At 38.6% G+C, this 25,290-nt stretch overlaps 1 protein-coding gene across 4 annotated transcripts in view; it reads left to right on the top strand.

Annotated features, from left to right (window-relative positions):
• The window catches only part of UBE2E2 (ubiquitin conjugating enzyme E2 E2), a 377,267-nt gene that overhangs the window by 344,443 nt on the left and 7,534 nt on the right, over positions 1–25,290 (top strand). The window lies entirely within an intron of this gene.

Genomic DNA, 25,290 nt, shown 5'->3' on the forward strand with positions numbered 1-25,290 from the left:
TTTAAACAGCTGCTTTTTAAAATCTAATTTGGAAACTATATTAAAGTCCTGTGCTCTGTAAGTAGCATTGCCAAAGCAGTATCACATGCATAGGACAATAATTTCATTTTGATGTTCTGAACTTCTCTGTCCTGTGTATGGATGGCAAGGCTTTAAATGAAAACACTGGCAGAGCACCTGGGTGGTTCAATCGGTTAAGCATCTGCCTTCGGCTCAGGTCATGATCGTGTGGTCCTGGGATCGAGTCCCAACGGTGGGCTCCCTGCTTAGTGGGGAGTCTGCTTCTCCCTCTGCTCATGCTCACTCACTCTCTTCTCTCTCTCAAATAAATAAAATATTTTTTAGAATAAATAAATAAAACCCTGGAGTTAGTCTATAGTGTAAGATGGTTTATGTTGTATAGCTCTAAACTGTTACCCCTCATTGCATTTATGCCTGACTTCTCTGAGTAGTAGTGACATACCTTTGCCTGTATACGTCTTTTCAGCAAACCTTATGATGCCCCTTGCTAGACTGACCAATATCAGATAGATCATGAGCACAATGAAGGTTGTACCTTGCCATGTTAAAAAAGATTAAGTCAAAGGAGCTAAATTATACTGAATTTTGAAGATGTCAAGAAACCTAGAGTGTTGCCCAGCCCTCTCACTCACTAGATAAATTGGTGCCCTCATTTGTGAATTGAAAATAGTACTTCTGACCCTGACTATCTTGCAACATTATTGTAAAGATAAAGTGGTGTGTATAGACCTCTGTAAACATTTTGAAGTCTAGGAGTATCCTTGTATGGATGTATTGAACTGAAGGTCTGTATTAGCTCTGCAAGTGGCAGTGAACCTGGCCTCTGAGATGTCTTTAAAAAAAAAAAAAAAAAGCCATTTTGTTTCTTGTACAAAATCTTTTAAACGAGTTATTCATAGTTTTGTGAGTTTGGAGTTTCTTTTTTTTTTTTTTAAGATTTTTTTTCTTTTTATTTGATAGAGAAAGACACAGCGAGAGAGGGAACACAAGCAGGGAGTGGGAGAGGGAGAAGCAGACTTCCTACTGAGCAGGGAGCCCGATGCGGGACTCGATCCCAGGACCCTGGGATCATGACCTGAGCCGAAGGCAGACGCTTAAGGACTGAGCCACCCAAGTGCCCCTGGAGTTTCATATATGATGGAATTTATCTTCTAGAAGGAAAACTAATAGGAAAAATGAATTATAATTCAAATTTGACTTAGTGATTTCAATTTGCTTTAGGCTCCTGTCTTTATAATCTAAAAAATTTTAATATTTAATGTTACCTTCTGTCATCTATAAAATGAAGCCTGCTTCTTTATTCACAGTCCACACCATGCACAAACTGTATGCAACCCCATCTGGCCAAAGAACTTCCCAAGAAACTTTGCCTTATTTCAGGTCAACCAAGCCTTTTTAAACCTCTACTCCCACTCTTGTTGTTCCTTTGCTTTTACCCTGTATAAAATACGTCTCAGACCCCAAAACAGCTTAAGATTTGTCAGGATATTATATCGGATGACAGACTCCTGAAGTTCAGAGACTATGTGTGACTAAGGTAGAAGTGAAACCTAGCTATTTTTAGCCAGGTTTAAGTAAATTTAATTACTGAACCTAGATATACTTTATTATCTGGATTGTTTGTAATGTTTTTAAAATACAGCAGAGTGGACTTCGGCTTCTGGCCACGAAGAAATAACAGGAATTAGATTTATACTCTTACCTTAACCAACTAGAAAACCAGACACTGAACTGTTGTTCAGCCCAAGACCAAGATCCCTGAGAGAGGAGAAACAGATGTGAACCCCACACTTGCCCCAGCTCACTGCCTAGGGGTAGTTTCCAGGCTGCAGTACAGGGAGGGAGAAACCAAAGAGAACACCCAGCAGTCTCACTGAGTTGAGGAGACAGAGATAGGGGTTTGGGAAAACCCAAGTGGCTTGTGTTTGTGGGGCAGAGACTCAGAGAAGAGAGACTGCACAGAGAGAATGCTCCAGAAACTGAAAAAGGAGCCCCTCGAGTCTTTGGCTAAGTTTAGATCTCTGCATATGTCAGAAGAAGCCACTTGGGGCCATGGAAGGAATCTGCACAAAGGAGTAGGCCGAATAATTCCTAGAGCTCACACAAGTCTGTGAGGGAAAGACCTCCCAATAAGCAGGAGGAATTTATGTAATCCGCAGAAAATATTGTGTTAATAGGGATAAATTATCTCTGCACTAAAGGCTGCTCTGTACCTACCCTAACAAACTTTAAGAGCAAGCTTGAAAGGATCAAACTTTGCCTGAATAAATACATGCTAGATCAAAGTACACATTCTTTAAGGGAATACAACAAATTCCAACACCCAACAATGTAAAATTCAGTGTTGTACATCCAATAAAATATTACTGGGCATTTGAAAAGCAGGAAAAATAGAATCTGTACCGGGAGAAAAATTAATCCTTAGTACCAGACCCAGAAATGACAGAGATGATGGAATTAGTAGGCAAGAATGCTAAAACAGTTATTATAAATAAATTCCATATGCTTAAGAAGGTAGGGGGAAACACAAACATGGTGAGGAGAAAAACAAAATATGAAGAAGATGGAAATGAAACTTCTAGAGATTAAAAATATAGTATCATGTTAAAAGTTCATTGGATAGAATTAACAGCAGATTGCATAAAGTAGAAGAAAGGTGAACATAGTGATAGAAACTATCAATAATGAAGCAGGAGAAATAAAAGCCTAAAAAATAAAATGAACAGAGCCTCAATGAGCTGTGAGATGACATCAGGTTATATAACATACTTGTAACTGGAGTCCCAGAAAAGGAAGTTAGGAAAGAAAAAATATTTTAAAAAATAAAGGGAGGAACTTCCAGTTCCAGTAACAGGGACAACCATATTTACCCTCCCTCCTGAAACAACCAAAAGAGACAAAATATATAAAACAATGGTTTTCAAGACACAGGGCTCAGGCAGGAAAGGTCAGTGATCCCTGATACATGGTAGGAAACAAAGTGGGCCCTAGACTACTGCCCTGTGAGAGTTTCCATCCATAGTTCTAGAAAGGGAGCCAGGGTGGACTCCAGCAGACTCTCTAAGTTGAGCAAACAGAACTGAGTCCAAGAAAATTGAGGCAGTGAGAGTTCAAAAGACAGAGTACAGAGAGGAGAGAGCTGCACGCACAGAGGGAACCCCAAATATCTGCAGAAGGTACCCCTCAAGTATTGTCGAGAGTATGGATCACATGCATACAAGGAAACCACCCAAGTTCAGGGAACTGATTTGTTTCCCTCTTTGCCACTTGGTGAGGGATGGATTCCCATCCTAGGGTTATGGGGTTTGACCAAACACACAACACCCAACACTGGACAGATGAGATTGACAACAGTTTATTAGTCACTTACATTCTTAGCCTTGTGGGGCAGGACATCACACATCTTGCAGGGCCACATGGGGATTGCACTCCAAAACAGAGCGAGCAACCAAGGGCTGTGGGAGGCAGGCTTTGTAGTCTCAAGAGTGCAGAGCACTCCCTGGTTCCTGCAGGAGGATGTGATTGGTTTGTTTGAATAATGCCATAGGCTGGCAGGAAATTGAATTCCACTATTCAGTGATAAGCAGGAACTATTCCCGGTGTCCATGATAAAGAGAGTTATTCAAGTAGGGGCCTTTATCCTGGAAACAGTTAGGAAGAGAATGTGTGGTTATGCCATTTGAAGCCTTCCTGGTTTGCCTGACATGTTGAGCCAGCACGTAATGCTGGACCTTAATTTTAGGTCTTATACTATAAGAACCATCCTAAAGGATTAAAGGAAATAGTGCCTTTTTCCATCAGCCAGACTAGAAAAATTCATAATTCATGGGACATTTGGATATACAGGAAGAAGTTGCCTTAGATTATGGAAAATAATTAGCCCTAGACTAAGTATGCACTGCTTCAGCCTACCTACCTCGTCATAAAAGCAAAACTAGACAGGGCTAAAATGTCTCCAAGAACAAAGCTCAAGAATGTCTATAAGAATACAAAAATAAAGGGCACCTGGGTGGCTCAATTGGTTAAGCATCTGACTCTTGATTTCTGCTCAGGTCATGATCTCAGGGTCATGAGATTGAGCCCAGTGTTGGGCTCCATGCTGGGCATGGAACCCATTTAAGATTCTCTCTCTCTCTCAGAAAAAAAAAAAAGAATTCAAAAATAAAAAACTTAATAACTAATTTTAAAGAATATACAAAAATATCTAGCACCCAACAGGGTAAAATCCACAATGTCTGGAATCCAAAGATGATCATCATGCAAAGAAGCAGGAAAAGATGACGCATGGTAAAGAGCATAACCACTTACTAGAAACTGACCCAGAACTGACCCAGATGTTAGAATTAGATTAAATAATGGTTGATAATTTTCCAAATTTGATGAGAACTTTAAACACACATATCAAAGAAGTTTGATGAACCTCAAGCAGAAGAAACATGAAGAGAACCACACCCAGGCACATTATATCAAATTGCTGAAGAGTGATAAAGTGAAATTCTTAAAAGCAGCCCCCCCCCAAAAAATGGTCATTTTATTAAAAAGAAGCAAAGATAATAATGACAGCAAATGTCTATTGAAAAACTGTTCAAACCAGAAGATGGTCAAACTACATCTTTAAAGTACTAAAGGAAAAACTGTCAACCTAGAATTCTATACCCGGTGGAAATACATTTCAAAAAAGATATTTTCAATAAAACATACCAAAGCCTATGCACATTCTAAAGTAAAATTTGGCATTGGAGAAAGACCTTTATAATAAGCAAGATAAAAACCCAAAAAAGCATAAAGAAAAAGATCAACAGATTTGACTATGTGAAAATTGTTTAATTCTATATGTCAAAAATACCGTCAGTTAGCATCAAGTCTTGCAATATATATAATGAGCAGACAGTTAATATGCCCCAAGAGGAAGAACTATAAATCAACAAGGGAAGACCAGCAACTTGGTAAAAGACTGGGAAAATGATCTAAGCAAGCAATGCATAGAACCCAAAATATAACCAAGAAACATAGCAAAAGATCTTCAGACTCTAGTAAATACCAACTGAAATGAGATTTCTTTTTTTAATCACTGGATTGACAAAAATCAAAAGATTAATAACATCCTATTTGGGGAGGGTGCTGGGAAAGGCAGGTTTATACACTTTTTAGGAACATAAATTGGTACTACCTTTTTAAAGATAATTTGGTGGCACCTGTCAAAATGTAAAATGCATGTAACCTCTGACCAGCAATCTCACTTCTGGGAATCCATCCTGTAAAAATACAAGTGCTCTAGGATATAGGCACAAGGAATACTCCACAACATTATTTATAATAGCAACAAACTGGGGAAGTTCTTACTGTGCATCATTAGGGAATGGTCAAATAGATGCTCTGTAACCCTGAAAAAGAGAGAAGGTAAATCCACAATAGTATGCAGTTTGATCTATTAAAAAATAAAACTGGTCATACAACATAAACACCCTCACACACGTATTTGACTATAAAATGCATAGAAAATTTTTAGAAGTATACATACAAAACTGTTAAAAAGCAGTTACCGTCTGGGGAATTGGAATTTGAAGGTGTAAGGTAAGAGAGGATTTTCATGATTTACTTGATATTTTCATGATATTTGTTTTATTGTTTGAATTTTTAAGGGTTAGTAAATAATTTAAAATTTTTATATAATTAAAAATTGTTTTAAATAATATTAATAAATTAAAATGAGAAAGCCTAAAGTTAGATTTTAGCTGATGAAAGGGCAAGCTTTTAAGTTAGCTTCTGAAGGATTTGTAATTTTTAATATGTTCAAATTTATCCAGGTCTTAAACTTCATGTAAAGTAAATGCTTGAGAATTGACTAGTATGTCTTTTGCTTAATAAGAACCAAAATACCATGTGTTAAACCAGGCAAAAACTTATGTTGTGGTAGAAAGGTGTAAATAACTATTCTATTCAAACTTGCAGTAAGTTGTTACCAGGACTGTACTTTGTGAATGTTCTCTGTACCTCTTTATAGTTTCAAAGCATCAGCTTTTTCCATTCACTCAAGTTGTCGATTCATTCCTAAAATTATGAAGTTTCCCCTCTGTGTCTTGAGGAATTACTTTTTTAATGAATAATTAGTGATGTGTATATTTACTGCTTACTTGTATTGTGTTAATTTACAGAGCCTTAGAAACTCATTGGGAAATAAAAACACATTTCAGAATTAAAGAATTAATTTCCACTTTTTTCAAGGGGTTTTAGTAAAGAAGTGTTGCTTCAGCTCCTCTTTGATGTCAGCAAAGTGATTCCTAGAGCTGTACCCTCTTGAGAACAAGGGAGCATAGAACAGGCATCATCTTTCATCTACTAGGCATCAGGGAAAAATGTAGCCCTCTTATTTCTTCTATGGTCTTCCTAATAGAAATTAGAATGCTTTTTGAGAAATTTTAATTTTTACTTTTAAAATAAATGTGTATTGTATGTTTATTTTAATATATCATTTCAGTGACATACATTGCCTTTGTAGTAATCAACCAAAAGATAGGATGGAAAAAAATTTTTAACACCAAGAAGGAAATTCTTAAATGGCTGTGACGTTTTCTTCTTTAAATGTTCTCTAGTCTAACATTCTTTAAATAGTTATAGAGGCAGTAGGTGTTATGCAATTTAAGTAGTCAAATAAGTGATAACATTATTATCCCCCATGCTGTCATCCCACCCCCAGACAATCTATTTACAGTGTAGATTTTCTATTTGTGGCCCAGGAGATAAAAATTAGGTCTGACTTCATGTCTTAATTATGAATCCACATGACCACAGTTGGGTTCTCACCAGCCACCATTTAATGATTTCACTGCCCATGAAAACAAATATTTTTATGATGGGAAAAAACTTAGACCAAGATCTGAGTATATCTCGGTTAGTACCAAGGCATGGAGACTGCATGTGGGGCAGTGCCTGAACTGAAGCAGATCCTTAGGCATCACCCAGGCGGCCCTTGGTCGTTGTCAGGGTCATCACTGGACTCGAGGGGGAAGGAAAATGTCCTATAGGTTGTCCCTGGGGAAGCCATAAAATATTGCCTTTCAAGAATCACCATCCAGGGGCCCCTGGGTGGCTCAGTCAGTTAAGCATCTGCCTTCAGCTCAGGTCATGATTTCGGGATCCTGGGATTGAGCCCTATGTCGCTTCCCTGCTCAGCAGGGAGCCTGCTTCTCCCTCTCCCTCTGCCCATCCCCCTGCTTGTGTGCACACACCTACCGAGTACCAGGCACTATATTCAGTGCTTCTCATTAGTTTTCTCATTTAATCCTCTCAACCACCTTATGAGGTAGACACTAATGTTATCTGCTTTTTATAGATGAGAAAACAGGCTCAGAGAGTTCAAGTGATTTGTCTAGGTAAGGATGGTCAGAACGTACTTATGAGTAAGGAGTTTGATTCTGGATCCTAAGCTCTTAATAGCCTGGTTACATGGCCCCAACCATGATCTCTGTGTGACACGTCTGAGATGTGGCTTCTGTGCATGGACACCACATTGATGCCTTAAGCTCAGTCACTTGGTTGTTCAACAAACATTTACCAAACTCTGGTTTAGGCTCAAGGCCAGGGAAAGAAAGAGGGAGTAGTTAAAATACTCAGGTTAAAGTCCCTCTGCTTTTTTTTTCTTTTTTTTTTAATTAACATATAATATATTATTTGTTTCAGGGGTACAGGTCTGTGATTCATCAGTCTTACACAATTCACAGCGCTCACCATAGCACATACCCTCCCCAATGTCCATCACTCAGCCACCCCATCTCTCCCACCTCCCTCCACTCCAGCAACCCTCAGTTTGTTTCCTGAGATTAAGAGTCTCTTATTACGGTTTGTCTCCCTCTCTGGTTTCATCTTGTTTCATTTTTCCCCTCCCTTCCCCTATGATCCTCTGCCTTGTTTCTCAAATTCCACATATCAGTGAGATCATACGATAATTGTCTTTCTCTGATCGACTTATCTCACTTAGCATAATATCCTCTAGTTCTATCCATGTCCTTGCAAATGGCAAGATTTCATTTTTTTTTATTTTTTATTTATTTATTTGAGAGAGAGAGAGAGAGAGTGAGAGAGAGCGCAAGAGGGGGTAGGGTTAGAGGGAGAAGCAGACTCCCCGCCGAGCAGGGAGCCCGATGTGGGACCCGATCCCGGGACTCCGGGATCATGACCTGAGCCGAAGGCAGTCGCTTAACCAACTGAGCCACCCAGGCGCCCAAGATTTCATTTTTTGATGGCTGCATAATATTCCATTGTATATATATATATACCACATATTCTTTATCCATTCATCTGTTGATGGACATCTAGGCTCTTTCCATAGTTTGGCTATTGTGAAAGTCCCTCTGCTTTCGAGAAGATTAAAATACAAGAGTGTGACAGTACTCAAATTATCACAAAACCAGAAGTTGTGGCCAGAACATGTATTCACCATGAGGGCCACGGTGACCAATGATGGAAGCCCTCTGCCTTGGGGATGCCTGCTCCACCAGGATATCCTGCAGTAGAAACCACTCCACCCACACAATCCTGAGGCTAGAGTACATGGTGCTCCTTATAGGGAGTCCAGAATGCTTTTATCAACATTTCTGCAGTGTCCAGCCGTTTGGCTGGGTAGGACACTCAACACCGTTAATTCAAGGGGTAGAAGCATGGAATGGGGCATGATATAACTTAACTCCACTCTTTCTTAGTCATCAGACTCCCTTACCAGTGTGGGTCCTTAATAGCCGAACACATTAGACCCAAGAGGTGAACCCAGCACATTCCACTGCCCTTCCATCTGCCCCAAACAAAGGTGACTTGTCTCCTTGAACCCCCCCTATTCAGAGGACCCTAGCAATCTGTACAAAGAGTTCATGAAGAGAAAGAGGAGAACTCTGCATGGGCAAGATTCCAGAAGCTGGTTTAAGACAAATCACCCTCAAACATGGCATTGTTCTTAACTGATTTATTCATCACCAAAATCCATTGTAGCACACTCACATTCACATTTTATAATGTACACATCACTCAAAATCTCCTCTGGGAACACAGTTTAAATTGTGGGCTCAGGATTGCCTGGCTTAGGGTAAGGTAGAAGAAACTACCTTTGTAGTTCTGAAGGACTTCAGAACCTTTATACAAACAGGAGTGGTGTGGAAGTGCTCCCTGCATATATTCTGTGTAGCTTCCATTTTCTTCTGTGTTTAGTAGTACATCTGCCAATATTGACATCTGGTGATTATAAGGTTCTAATATCTTTTCCAAGGTACCTCTAGCTACAGGATATCTTGCTGTTGGCATTGTAACAGCACTCTGCAAGTCTGTCTTGAATGAATGTCCAGGGGTTAGCAATCTTTTCAAATTATTTTTCATCTACCCCAATGTTTTCACAGTATTTTATTTACATACTTGCCTTCACACAAATTATTCTCACAGATTTCTGAATGTAAAATAATTTTCCTATTCACTATAAAAGTAGTCATTTAAAATTGGCCCATTAATAAATAGCCATTGCAATTATTATTAATTACTATAATTTTAGAGAATCCTCACGCACTCAATTCAACACATTTATTTTTAGCGCCAAAACTTGGAAGGAACTATACTAGACACTACAGGAGTTTCTGTGAGGGCTATGATCACTACTACTATGGGAAATATTCTTCTAGCTATTACAATGTAATGGAGGGTGGGTCGGGAATAAGGGAAGTACATAAATAGCATATTGTCTCATTGGAGCTTGGAGAGGGTGTGGTTAGCAAGGATGGGGGCAGCTGGAGAGGATTATCCTGAAGGAGTATAGGACAAAAAAATGTGTGGATAAGAATGTGAGAAGGATGGCTGACCAGAGAGGACTTGCATGTCAGGAAAAGAGGATGGAGGTGTGAAACATGGCTTCCTACAATTGGCCCCCAGGCCCAGGAAAAGCAGCTTCTGAGGGTGTGCTATTCACTGAACTGTGTCCTTTTAAAATTCATATGTTAAAGCCCTAACCTCCAATGTGACTGTATTAGGAGATAAGGACAATAGGAGGTAATTAAGGTTAAACAAGGTCATAGGGGTGAAGCCTTTACTAGTAGGATTAGTGTCCTTACATGAGGAGACACCAGAAAGCCCTCTCTTCTCCCTGCCTTGTGAGCACACAGGGAGAAAGTGGCTGTCTACAAGGCAGGGAGAGAGTCCTCACTAGAAACGGAATTGACCCACATCTTGATCTTGGACTTCCAAGCCTCCAGAATTCTTAGAAATAAGTTTTTGTTGTACAAGCCACCCAGTCTATGGTATTTTGTTATGACGGACTGAGAACACTAATACAGGGTGTATATGAAGTTTCAGTCAGAATGTTGGTAAAAATATTCTGCATTGTATACCAATTCCAAAGGACTGTGGGTGTTGACTAGACCTGGATTTCCTCAATTTATTTAAGACGCAGCACTACCCACTGGTCTTGAAGGAGGACCTGGTGTTTATTTTATCCCAAATTTTAGACATAAGGGCAGGAATTGATCTTCCTCCTCATCTTACTTACTCTTAGCAAGATGTCCTGCATTATAGAAGGCTCCTGGTAAATATCTGCTTGACTGAATTAAGATGTCGCTATTATTGAGGCACAAGGGAAAGAGGGCCTAAACAAGGAAGTCACCAAGGAGAGGTTTGGGGTTTGAGCATTTCTGCAGTCTCAAGAACTGAGTAGTTAGGAGGTAGCACAGAAAAGATGTACGTTCATGCATGCATTCCTACCCTGCGGCTCAGTGTCTGCACAATCAGGAATCCTGGTTCTCTTCTTTATGAATAGTCTAGATCACTGTTTCTTATTTTGTGACGACTTTTTTACAAATTGTAATTTTGAACTTTTAAGAATATAAGGTTTTGTGACATCTCTACTAGCTAACTTCATCTCTCCATCAGTTTTTACCACATGAATGAAGCGCAGACTGGAATGCTCTTGAGTTACCATTCAAGGCTTTGAACATGTAGCCATGGCCATAAATCATCCAGAAAAACACTGACCTCTAGGATGACTAAAATTCTAGAAGCCTGTTTTCCTCCACTTCCTGCTATTTTCAGGCAGTCCTCTTAACTACTAACACATTTACATGTTACCATAGGAGCTATTCATTTTATAACAAAATGAATTTTCCAAAATATGTTAATAGTATTTACCATATAAAATTATTCATGTTTAAAAAGTCCTTTATTTTATGAATTTATAATAAACATTTTCTTATTGATTCTTAATCACCTTGATTATATCCACCCTAAGGTCTTCATATCAAATTTGAAGATGATTTTGGGGGGGGGCGTTCTTTTGTATAAATCATAAAATTAATCTAAGTTTAATAAGTAAGGTAGCAAAATCAGTAAGTTACTTGACAGGCTTCCATTGTTAACATAGCCCAAAATGCTCTGCATTTTCTTTTTTATGGAATGATAGAAACCTTTGGTCACATGTTAGTAAAACAAAATGCTAGAATAGGAATCAGTGCAATTATAAAGTTTATAACCTTTTGAGACAAAAAGAGGATAACTACAAAGAAGCATCACTTGTGGGCATGGAGTGAAGCAGTTTCCCATCACAGTGTCTTAAGTTTTTTTAATGTCTTGTCACAGTACTTCAGTATGCTTGTAGCCATAACTATGGTGCTTTTGTTTTGGTCAATGATTTTTAACCTCCCATTCACGTGAATAAACTGACACAGCTCTTAAAATGGATTGTACGTAACCATCCAAAATTGGACATCTGTTTCCGGAGGAAATGGTTTGGTTTTCTATATGCCTCTGTCCCATTCTTATTTTTTTTCCAATCACCAACAATAGTTCTTTGGATTTTTGAGACATGAGAAGGCTTTCTCAAAAGCAGTACCTGACAAAACCTCAGAAATAAACATGAAAAGAAAGCAGATTAGAATTGTTGATATTGTATCAGTGTTAAAAACCACCTGATCCTCGATTTAAGATGAAATTAGTGTTAGACAAAATTCAGCTGAATAAATTTAAAGTTCAAATTGGCTTTATTCAATGATTCATGGATTGAGCAGCATCCCATCTAGCAAATAGAAAGGAGCTCCAAGGAGCTGAACAAAAGAGAAGGCTCTCATAGGCAGAAGGGGGCAGGGATAAGGAAAAAGCAGATTACCCCATCTTTCTTTGGGGGAAGAAATCCTGTCAGGTGGATTATACCTCACTAGAACTGACCAGGAAATTCCAGACTGACCAGTTAAGATTCCATTCCTGGGAAGGACTGAAATGACAGTTAGGTTAGGTATTCAGTCTTGGTTTGCTGACTTGGGCTTAGCACAAGAGACTCCATTTTGGGCCTGTTGTGTCTTTTTTAACAGCAGTATTATGTACATTCATTAAGTTTATATGAAGTTAAAGATTCATCCTTAAAATATATAATAGAAACTTAGGGTTTAGAATTTTATCCCTTATGCCACTCAAGTGGCTAAACTCTATATATCTTAGGAATCCAGCATTTCTTCCTCAATGCCATCAAAATTTATACACACACACACACATACACACACACATTTTTTTTTAAGATTTTATTTTTAAGTAATCTCTACACCCAACTTGGGGCTCAAACTCATGACCCTGAGATCAAGAGTCACAAACTGAGCTAGCCAGCCAGGTGCCCCCAAAATTTATATTTTAAATTAACTCATTAAAGTTCTACACGGGGCGCCCAGGTGGCTCAGTCAGTTAAGCATCTGCCTTCGGCTCAGGTCATGATCCCAGGGTCCTCAAAATTTATATTTTAAATTAACTCATTAAAGTCCTACACAGGGGGCGCCTGGGTGGCTCAGTCAGTTAAGCATCTGCCTTCGGCTCAGGTCATGATCCCGGGGTCCTGGGATCAAGCCCCATGTCGGGCTCTCTGCTCGGCGGGAGCCTCCTTCTCCCTCTCCCTACCACTCCCCCTGCTTGTGCTCTCTCTCTCACTGTCAAATGAATAAATAAAATCTTTTTTAAAAAATTAAATAAAATAAAATCCTACACAGTTTTAAAACAAATACTAACATTTTGTGATTCTGGAATATTGCACACAGAATCAGTATGTTCTGTAACATTATTCCTTTCTTTACCTATCAGTAATGTATTTCATACAATTGATGAGATTCAACTTCCTAGTCATTTACTCAGTTTTCCAAAAATAAGGATCCTAGCAGACCTCATCCATAACTTTTTTCAAAGGTAAATTCTCAGTTCTTTATTAGCAAGTTAGTCTGTCATTGTATTTCTCTACCCTCTTGTCCACAAACGAGGCTTAAGTAGCCTTCCTTGGAGTTTATAGGGATGTGACAAATTCCATTAGAAAGTCAATCTAGTTTTTTGTGTCTCTTGACATCAATACACTAGGTCAGCCTATGTCTGAGAGGAGCATGTCAAAATGGCTGTCTTACTGCATTTCTCATTGTTATACTCTGGGTTGATATCCCTTGAAGGTTATATTATAGATCATTTTATCAAAGGCACGCCAACAATAGTAGCTGCGCAAGGGTTGGTTCCGCCTAATGAGATATGTCCTCCAAAGCCACTAACGGTTTGATGCCCCAACAAAACCTGGTTGCCTAAATACTTCACCATGACTTCGGGCTAGTATCAGACTTACCATGTCCGATCTGCACATTTCATTCTCAGACCTCAGAAGTACACTGCCTAGTATCTTCTATTCTGTAAGTATAGGGTGAAAGCCCAAATAAATTCAAGTATACAAAAACCGTACTTTATTATTGCTTCTCCTCTGCCCCTGATTTGTATGCACTGCAGCAAACACATACACAGACTTATCTATAAGTATGCATATATATGTTTTCAGTTTGATGCTTGAATCTCAGACTCATTTAAAAATAGTATGGGTGCGCCTGGGTGGCTCAGTCAGTTGAACATCCAACTCTTGGTTTTGGCTCAGGTCATGGTCTCAGGGTTGTGGGATCGAGACCCATGTCAGGCTCTGCGCTTGGCACAGAGTCTGCTTGAGTTTCTCTCCCTCTGCCGCTCCCTCTGCTTGTGCGTGTGTGCTCGCTCACTCTCTCTAAGATAAATAAATCTTAAAAAAATAAAAATAAATAATAAAAGTAATATGATGTTTGGACCATCCCGAAATCAGTCTCCTGGAAAAGGAGGTTCAAGGTACCATCTCATCAGCAGATTTTCTCAAAAGTGGACTCACCTTGTGGCTGTTCAGAGAATTTCATCCTTACTCTAACTTGTGGTATATTGTAGGTGAATGGGAGGGATGATGTGTACCAACTTTTTTAATATGACATAGTTTCTTAGGATCCATTAGTTGGATAATTCCATGCCTGTTCAGGATGAGCGTATTGGTTTGCCTGTTTCCACATTTCTGTTCACTAAAATCTGCTCATCTGAATGTTATTTATTGACTAGTTCAAAGTCTAAAACCGAATTTTTACAACATCTTCATTCCCATGATAAATTAAGTACCATTTCCTAAGAAATTCTAATGAGATCAGTCAAATCATCAGAAAACTGAAGTCTCAACACAAGTGTAATGTAATGATTTGGTGTAGGTATGGGCTAAACATATTGCAACTCATGGACTTTAGTTTTGATGGATTAAAAATAACCAGCTAATGAAATTAAGCACTAAAGTTCTGTGTTGTCCCTGGGGAAACAATGACTCATTTTTGTTTTGGTTTATAACTTGATTATAAATCTGAAGGTTGGCTTGTTAGTACAGCCAAGTATCTTTTAAGGAATCCAACTGCGTTTCATTAAGCATTTAACATCACTCCCAGGGACAGGCAATTCTAAAGAGCCATTGAGCATGGAAGACATTAAACATTCATTTTTCTGCCCTGCAATCAGCCTTAACCATGACCTGTCACCCCCACACTAGATTACCTGAGGGTCTTTCTGTGTCAGATATTATATACTAGAGACTTGAACTTAGTACAAATGAGAATTAGACTTAAATTACTAAGCTAATTTTCATTTCCGATTTTAAACAAAACTTAAATACCTGCCTCCAGAAATAAGATGTAGTCATGTTTAATACCAGCAGCCTGGTCTGTCCTGCCATGAGCAGTTTATACATCCTTCCTTCCTTCCTTTTTTTTTTTTCTTCTTTTTTTTTGTTACGTTGCTGAATAAAAGACACAAACATCTGCTTGTCCCTCCGATAACAATTTTAAAGTTTGGTTAAAATACTTCACATGAGTTGACACCGCAGTGGTTTGGTTGCATGTACAAGTAGAAATAATCTCTGATCAAGTAAAATGCTGATGCTTAATTCTTTTGTTATCTTTATAAGAATAGTTCTCTAATATTATTTTGATTTATTACTAATTCTTATGATTATCCTGGACTGAGTAGTTTAAATATGGAAAGCCCTATAGGTCCTGGCTGGACCTAATTTGCAAGTGAAAATATAGTCATTGTTCACGCAAATAGTGGGTATATTCTCCTTTAGAGGCCAAAAGGCTATTCAGTATCCCTCTGTATCAGTTTATTAATATGGAGCTGGAAGTCTCTCCTAGTGTGCTGAGCAGGTCATATTATTTTCTGTAATGATTTTCTTTTTGAAGCTTTTAACTTAGTGTTTTATCTGAATAAAAAAATTTTTGAAGAATTCAGTAAATTTCAAATTGATAATTTAGGGATGTAAACAAGAACCCTCACTAAAAGTACTCTATAAGCAAGTAGATAAAATTAAAAGGAACATCCACGCTATTAATTTTTTCATCATAAATAGTCCTTTAGGTATATATTTTCCAGAGGGTTGTATTTGTGGGGGTTTTGGCTTTTGAGTGGTTTTTTTGTTTTGGTTTGGTTTGGGTTTTTTGGTTTTGTTTTTCTGGTTTGATTTGGGGGTATTTTTGTGTGTGTTATGTTTTGTTTTGTTTTTTTTTAGACCTAAGTAAGACAGTATAGCATGTTGTCAGTACCAAAAATTTGTTCTCATGACCTCTGACAAAATGGAGCAAAACTATCAGGTCTAGAGGGCTGATTTAACCTTGCAAAAAAAACATGTATATTTTTAAAGTCATCATCCCTAAGAATAATCACTATGTGTGTGTCTGAAGAATGGCTGTTTAAACTAGGAAAACCTTATAGATACAAATGGTACCTAATTTGCAAGTGAAAATATAATTGTTTATGCAGATGTGAGTTCATTCTCATTTAGGGGCAGTAGGTCTATTCATTGCCTTCCCCCCACCACCACCACCAAAAAATACAGCTCTAGACATATAATCACTATGCAAATCTAGTCAGCATGTTTATACTGGAAACAAATGTAGCCAATTACAGAAAAATAGGTGGAGTTGTTTTAAGCATTCATTAAATCTCTCAGGGCAAGGGGGTAAATTAAACTTTATAAGGCTGCTGTAAAAATAACTATTTTAGAATTTAAATATGGTTGTATAATTTAGTGGTGGTTACCAGATTCAATTTTAACACCAAAATTTAGTTTCAAAAAAATACTCCCAATGAAGCCTTGCATCTGGGGACCTGTGGCTGTGCCCACCACACAGCAGTTAAAACTTAGGGCCTCAGCATGTCCCATTTCATGCTGACTCAGGAGTGGCTTTTGAATTTCCAACAAGAATCCCATGTTTTGACCTGTCTTGAATAAATATAGTTGTGGGGTGGGTTAAAACCCCTGTCGGTGAACTCCTGTCAGCATCATCCACAGAGTAAAAAGCATGGTCCCTCCCACCCATTAAATGGTCTGCATAATCACAGCCAAGAAGCCAGCTTTCTGCAACCTGTTTTCTCACTTTTAGTGATGTATCTTGGAGAAAGAATTAAAGTAGTAGAATATGAATGTTAAAATGTCATTTGAAAAGCTAAACCATCAGTGCAGGTCAGATATCCATGAAGAATGACTAGCACAGCTAGCTACATAAAAAGTAGTCATCAAAAACCAGGCTTCTGGGAAGGGGGTGGAAAAGATAGAGTTGTGTGTCAGACACTGTGCTGGGCCCCTTCGTGGCAGAATGGATGGTGGCTTTCAGCTCTGTGATCTGAAGAACCCCACACTCCTTTTAGTCAAAACACAGAGTGAAATCATGCACATACTCTTTGGTTCCAATTATATTTTGTTAGTTTCATTTCTTTGTGCTAAATGTGGTCTCTCTAGTTCTCTTTGAAAATGTGCATACCTGTGGAAAAGATGATACCTTAGATGACAGTCACATTATGATCAGGTATTCGAACGTTTCCTCTGGGAGAGAAAGGTCTTTTCGGGTCAGGAGGGGAAAATATGCCAGGAAATCAGCCAAATGTGGAGGGAGCCAACCAGATACAAGTTGGATTTCCCCTACTTTACAAAGGTGCTATACAGTCAGTTAAAGAGAGGCCCAACTTTGAATTACTACACTGTGGTGAAGAGAGGGAAAGTCGGAGAGTTTTGATGTATGTCCTTGTCGCAAAGTAGGCCAGGTGTTTTTTTTTAAAAAAGAGGCTTGCAGCTCGACTGAGAAGTGTTAAGGTAAAGAAAGGTCAGCAGGTTAGAGAGGCCAGTGCAACAGGGCTTGTTAGGGGTAATCAAAGACCTACTTAGGGAAGCCGCAGGAAGCAGAGTTGGGATTTCCATCCTAGGGAAGTTACAGGGGCCATCTGGCGAGAGAGAAATTGGCTTAAGTCTGAAAAGGTTTAAAATCCAGTTTAAAATGCTGATTAGAAAAATCCCACAATGAGCAGTTTGATCTTTTTTTTTTCCCCTTTCTCACATATGGGACAAGGTGATTGTGCCCAAATAATTCAGCATTATTGGAGCACCTGGCAGGCTCAGTAGAGCATGCAACTCTTGATCCTCAGGGGTTGTAAGTCCAAGCGCCACATAAAGTAGAAATTACTTTAAAATAAAATCTTAAAAAAAAAAATAAAAAATAGTTCAGCATTATTTTTAAGGAGTTAATGTGTAGACAGATAACTTTGATAAGTGCTTTTTGTCTCACCTCTTTTCTTTCCTCCTTTCTATGTTTTAAAACACAACCCCACCCCCCGCACCATGAGATCAGTGGTTTGTATTTTCTTCTTCAGCAGAGATTGATTTCCCTAGGGAAAACAAGGACACTATAGACCAACCAAACTGTTGTTAGGAGTTGTTGTTCTAAGCCATTAAGATGGAAACCACTTTGCACTGATGCATTGTTTTAATATATAGGCCAGCACTTTACACTTAGCACAAAGTTTTTTACCATGAATTATTCTTTTGGGGCAATGATTTCACAGTAATTTATGTTATAGTGTTCTCTTACATTAATATGTTTACTTCTTTTGAAAACATATTTCCTCCAGAAACGGCAAAAACTAAATAGGAAGGAAAATATTAGAACAACCCCTATTGAAGAAAAAAGTATGACTAAGATATTGAAAAAAAAATTTAATGTGTAGAAACAATCTGGGACATCAGACAGGTTATGGCAAAAGTGCATCTTTGTGTATAGTTAGCCTTGCTACTGGGGTGGGAGGGTGGGTGTGGTGAAGGGAGCAAAGTTGGACAGGAATAGAAAGCTTTGAAAGAGGGACCTTGCATGACCAGGTTTGTGCCTTTAAAGACTAAAGTTTAGTTCATCTGAGAGTGGAGAGACTGAAGACAGATGTTCAAGAACGTATTTTGATGGTCCAGGTAAGAGATGACAGAGGCCATGAAGAGGAAGAGGAGGGGAAGGGCCAGGAGATATTTGGGAATCAGAATCCCCAGGACGTGGTTTCCTAGCCATGTGTGAACTTGGCTATGCCTGGTCTCCCAAAGATTTCTAAGCCAATCTTGGTGAACAAGAAGGATGCGTTCTAAGACCAGTGAATATTATTTAGTCAGTTTCTGGTAGCCAGTGGGTTACCAGAAAAATGGAAAATAATTTACCACTTATGATATATTAGAATTTGTTTGGACGTGGTTCTTTACCTATATTAGAAGGATACAGTAAGAGTTTGAGTCCTAGAAAAAGACCTGCCCACTTGGCTGAAGCAGAAGTAGGGGAGAACATGTTGCCCAAGGGGTTAAAACAACAACAGGTTCAAGTTCAGACAAGATGTCAATAAAATGGGAAACTACTGAATACAGACTAAATATAGGAATCTTTATGAATTAAAAGAATTGAAACCTTCAAGGACTAAAAGAAGGAGATAGGGAAGCTTGAAGAAAGCAAGAGAACAATTATAAGAAATAGAGCATATTGCCTGCTTTAGACTCGAAGCAGAGATAACTAAATATTAAACCACAAAAAAATGACACCAGGGCTGCCCAAATGTTTACTGTCTTAAGTCAGCAACTTGGAGAGCCACTGATCCTATAGGCATAAAATGTCATTTAGACTTAAGCATGAGGAGGAAGATGCCAGGAACTTGATACCATCTACAAACCAAATTTCGTCCTGATCACTGGGTCTAATTACCCATTAATTCACTTATTAAATATTTATTGACTGGTCATCCACCGTGCCCCAGACACTGCTGGTTTTGTGGTAGAAGACTGAGAAAGAAATACTGCCTACCCTCACCGAGAGAGGGGAGTTGGCAAGCACAGTGAGAGACAGAGGTAATGGTTGGGTTCTAACTTTAGCAGAGAATTCAACAACATCCCTTTTGGAGGAGAGGATAAGAGCAGCCTCAGCCCAAATCAAAGCCTACACCCTCAGTGTCATTCCTCAGCAGGGACATCATCCATGTGGCTGCCTCAACTACAGATTTCCGGCACTCGAAGGCAAGCAGGATGATCTGGTAAACTGAAACCCCTGAGAGTCTTGTCCAGCTCTGGCTCTGTGCTGGGTTATTTATATCCCTGGACTCAAGTCCAGATTCCCAGATGCAGTGGAGATTGTGGACCTCTGTGATAGTATCCAGGGCATGATTGCAGTACTCACACTCATCTGAAAGCCATCTCCTGTCCCACTCTTAGCTACTGAATAGTGTAAACAGAAAAGACTATTTGAGGGAAAAATTGATCAATTAGAATATTTATTTGTAGTCAGTAGACTACATTTAGGACTATGGAATAAAAATGTATCTTTTTATTTTGAAGAAAAGGTGTGCATTGCAAACAAGTTTTATTAGATTATTGTCATTTTTACTTCCATCAGGGTTAGAAGTAGAAGACAGGATCAGGATAATCTTCAGTCTCTCACAGCCAGAGACCATGAGAAAAATACTCTAAAATAATTTGTTTTCCATGCTTGGCAGGAAAGAATATATATTTTTGAATAACTGGATGCCTGTGCAGGGGGCAGCTGAATGGCTTAGTCGGTTGAGCATCCAACTCTTGGTTTCAGCTCAATGTCATGATCTCAGGGTCCTGGGATCAAGCCCCATGTCAGGCTCCCCGTTCAGCGAGGAGTCTGTTTGTCTCCCTCTCCCTCTGCCCCCCACCCGCCCTGCTTGCACATGCTTGTGCTCTCTCTCTCTCTCAAATAAATCTTTTTTAAAAAATAACTGGATACCTGGTACATATAGGCCAATAAGCTAGTTTCTCATTAAAATCTACAAGTGTTGATGATGATGTGGAGAATTGGAACCCTGACACATTGCTAGTAGGGATATACAATGATGCAATCTCTTTGGATAGCAGTTTGGCAGTTCCTATAATGGTTACACATAGGGTTACATCTGACCAAGCTGCTCCACACCTAGGTATATACCAAGAGGAATGAAAACATGTTCAAGCAAAACTTGTACACAAATGTTCATAGTAGCATTATTTATAATAGCCAAAAGTGCAAATAGCCCACGTGTCCATCAACTAATGAATGGATAAATACAATGTACTCTACTCATACAATAGAATATTATTTGACAATAAAAATGAATGAGTCTGATGCATGCTACAACATGGATGAACCTTGAAAATATTATGTCTTGTGAAAGAAGCCAATCACAAAAGATGATCATGTGTATGATTCCATTTCTATGAAATGTCCAGAACAGACAAATATATAGAGACAGAAAGTAGATTACTGGATACCAAGAGCTAGAAGATTTGGGCAGATGAGGAGTGACCGCCAGTGGGTACAAGGTTTCTTTTTGAGGTGATGAAAATAATTCTAAAATGGATTGTGGTAATAGTTGCATAACTGTGAATGTACTAAAAACCATTGAAGTGTATACTTTAATTGGGTAAACTATATGAATTATATCTCAGTGAAGCTGCTTTTTTTAAAAAAAACCCAGCTTTAACATGTTGGCATCTTTGACTCTTTCCTGCTTGCTGCAACAACAGCTCTTTACAGCGGTATTTTGGGGAAAGCAATGTGTGAATCTCTGGTATCTTAAACAAGTCCTCCACTCTAAGGATATTTTCTTAGAGTTCATTAGAAATTATTGCTTAACTAAGCCTGGAATTGTAACCCAATAACTTCTCAGTAGGAATGCCGCATCTGTACCATTCTTTAGAGGAGTCTATTCTAATAGAACGCTTATATTTCAAAACACACATTGATTTAATGTACATAGCACTGCTATGTAGACTTAGAGGATGAGGTTTTAAATTTTTAAAGATATTTTATCAAGAGTATACTTTAGATTATAGCCAGTGTATTTTGTATTGTTTATTGAGCAGTCTCAATTCAGTGGGTATTAATATGGAATGGTTTTAATTTTCTCCTGTCACTGCCTTAGGCCCTGTTTTGTTGAATCTTGTTTTTCCATTCCTTAATAATATTTAGCAGATCTCATAGCATCCAGGTCACTTTCAGTTATTAGAAGGTGAATCTGGTCCATTTTTAAACTCCCCTCTCATACCTGATTTAAATTTAATTTCCTCCTCCATTCCCATCAGGGTGGATGGAACATGGTCTGGTTCTCAGATACTGCCTTCTCCTCCCTTTTCAAGGCCTAACTCCTAAGCAGTTGGAGGCTAGGTAATGAATGAGAACAGTGTCCCTTTACCTAATTTCCTGTGGTTATTATTTTCCTTGCTTCTTTGGCAAGCATCGTCTTGCCATCCATGCCTTCTGGGTGACAGGTGTGAAAATGCTGCTTCACATGGGTAATTTGGAGAGCTCACTGCCCAGTTCCCTGATGTGGAAGACCCAGCCCTAGCTCAGCCTCCTAATAAACCCCTTCTCCTGTGGTGTCCCAGTAAATATTTAACAACTGGCTAGGGGTTGGAGTCGAGTGATGGTATGTGGCATGTGTATATGCACATACATAAGTTTATTATACATTTTACTGATGTAAAGAATGTATACAATTTACAGATAATAAAATATACAATACTCTTTAATGTAAATTTCATATAGTCATTTGATTGTCCTAGAAGAGATTCCGTGATTTTTACTAAAATCTATAGCCATCCTATGGTTGCAACTGACAGGTAAGTATAGTTCTAACATGAATATTGGATATTTTCATTTAAGAACTAAGACAAAAATGAAATAAAGAAGGATGTTGGAATTTCACTTGTTAGTGTCATGAGCAACTTCTTTGCTGAATTAGGTTCAAATGCTGGAAGAATATATCCTCCAATTTTTATGCTATTCACAATGTAAGGACTCTAGACATGCTACACTTTTAGGTTTCATCTGCATTATTAGCATTTTATCCGTCACTTTCTTAGCTCCAGACAATCAACAAAACAATAAATCCAAGTCCTAAATTGTAGCATTTGCCAATTTCAGGCTACATGCATGACCTTAAACTGAATGCATAATTGGGACAAGGTGCACGATAGCACATTGGTTTTTTTTTTTTTTTTTTTTTTTTGCACCATACGGATAGAGTAGGCATAAAAATAAATTATGAGAATAATAATCATAGCAGTAAAATAATTAAGAAATGAGTTTTAAGTATTACCCTTGTTTGTAAATAATTTATTTAATTGTAACTTTAATTTTTAATAATGGCTGTGTTTAAATTCCTAAAAATTTAAAAATTGGTTGCAAGCTGGTTCCAGATAGCATTCTCCTAAGAGCCTCTTAGTTACTAGGGGAGCTGCCTTCTTGATAGGACCCTGATGAGATAGCAGGGACAGTATAGACCACTTCCTTGGTGCTCCCTCTCTCTAATCAGATAGTCAAGGGGCAAATCACCTCATACCTGGTTTAAATCTCTGGCCAGGGATGACACTCCAGTCTGCTTCTCGAAGACACCCCAGTCTTTACTCGGTGGGTCTCTTGTTACCCTCCTTGCATGGCTTTGAGAAGAAAAAGTCATCCTCTCCCTGTTCTTGTGGTGCTGAGGAGGAGGAAGACAGAGGCGCTCCACGACCACACACCACACTCCCAAGGTGGTAGCTCAGTAATCCCACAAACCTTCTTTCTCTCCTTTCCCATGTTTTATGATAGATACCTGGGGTTGTCAGAGCCAGCTCATCTTCTCTTAATAAGTCCTATGGAAGGTACTGATGGTCTCTTTAGAATTTGGGATACTCAGTACCTCTTTTAACATCACTAGTTATTAATTCTGGAGTAACAGCACATCTTGCTAGACTTATATGCAGTTCTGTTTAGCATTTTCAAATTTATATCTAGTTTGGTAATATCCACCATTTCGTTTAAATCACAGACATGATAATTTTCCTCCTAAATCACTTCAAGTCACACATGCACGCGCGTGTGTGTGTTCTCAGGGTACCTAACAATCTTTCTGGTTTGGGCTAGGCCTATAATTAGTAGTCTGGTTCCCCAACATTCCAGAATACAAAAACCTTAACTCCGTCCTACTCACTTGATTTTTAATTAGTAGACCCAGAGGAATTCAGGAATTCAGATATTCCTAAATCTTGATAACATTCTTCAAAAGAAACATAAGATTCCTATACCTGTGGGGTGGAATAGCTTTAAATGCTCCAAGTCTTAACCTCATCAAGATGAGGATTCTTCAGTACGCCTGGGTGGCTCAGTCATTAAGCGTCTGCCTTCGGCTCAGGTCATGGTCCCAGGGTCCTGGGATCGAGTCCTGCATCCGGCTCCCTGCTTGGCGGGAAGCCTGCTTCTCCCTCTCCCACTCCCCCTGCTTGTGTTCCTACTCTCACTGTCTCTCTCTCTGTCAAATAAATAAATAAATAAATCTTTAAAAAAAAAAAAAAGATTAGGATTCTTCAAATAAAATTTTAGTGAAGGAAAAAAAATGGGAAAGGGTAAGAACTTACCCTACCCAATACCAAAACATACTATAAACCTATAGTGAGAAAAGCAGGAGGAACAAATAAAGCAAAAGACAAATTCATCTATTGAAAGAACATCAGTACAGAATCCGATCCAGATATGTATAGGAACTTTGTGTATGATAAAGCTAGCATTGCACTAAAAGTTACTGTATGTAAATATAGGGGAATACTTCTAAAATGCTGGAGTGAATGAAGAGGGCCTTTGTACGTAAGCATGACATCAAACCAGAAAATGTTAAGGAAAGATTGACTTACTAAAAATTTAAACTTGTGTATGGCAAGGGCATTATAAACTCAGTTAAAGGACAAATGATACACTGAGAGAAAGTATTTCCTCCGCGCATAATGGATAAATACTGTTATTCTTAGAGGTGCACTGAATTGATTTTGGCTGAATACTGAACAGCCAGTGTTAAAATCAATGAGCAACCTAAGGCAAGGCTGATTATTCCTATCATAAAACGATCCTCTTCCATACAACAGTAAATATGAAATTTTATTTTAAGAATATAAGTAATATTATAATTTTAATATTAAAAATTCAGGATATTTGGATTTTGTCATTATGATGTAGCAATATGATTTCTGAGCACTGCCAGCTACTAGATGGCTCCTGTGCGTATTTGCAGAGTACTTAACTGGGTGTTTCACTGGATGAAAAGCATGAATCAGGAGGGGGAGGCTTATTTATCCAGTGTAGGTTACCGTTCATGGAGATTCTGCTGTCGGATCAGTGAATTTTCCTTTTCCTCTAACACTTATAAAAAGGGGAAGACTTACCTTCTCAGCCCCCAGACTTAAAGATCTGGCTGGCGGTGGTGGTGCATGTCACTGAAGTGCTGCATGAACTGAAGCTGTGTGCAGTGCTTAAAAGAAAACACTTCCTAAGTATCTAAGAAACAAACATAAGGTTTTTTTCCCCTCACGTTTTAATTTCTAATATTTTTACATTGGCTTGCTGCTTCCCACAGTCACTGGACGTGCTACTTTCCCAGCAGCCATTGGTGGTTACCTTTCCCATCCGTCATAGTTTATGACAGTACTAAGACCCGTTTTGTTCCAGCAGCTTTTTCACACGGTAGCTACTCTTCCATCTCACTTTGAACATTTGTCTGAATACCTGAGACAGCAGTTCCAAATTATTCCCTTGTACGCCATAGTGTTTATCTTTGGCTGAAAGAGATTTTCAGTCCCAAGTTACA

This window comes from Halichoerus grypus, chromosome 1 (genome assembly GCF_964656455.1).
Source record: "Halichoerus grypus chromosome 1, mHalGry1.hap1.1, whole genome shotgun sequence".
Lineage (NCBI taxonomy): Eukaryota > Metazoa > Chordata > Mammalia > Carnivora > Phocidae > Halichoerus > Halichoerus grypus.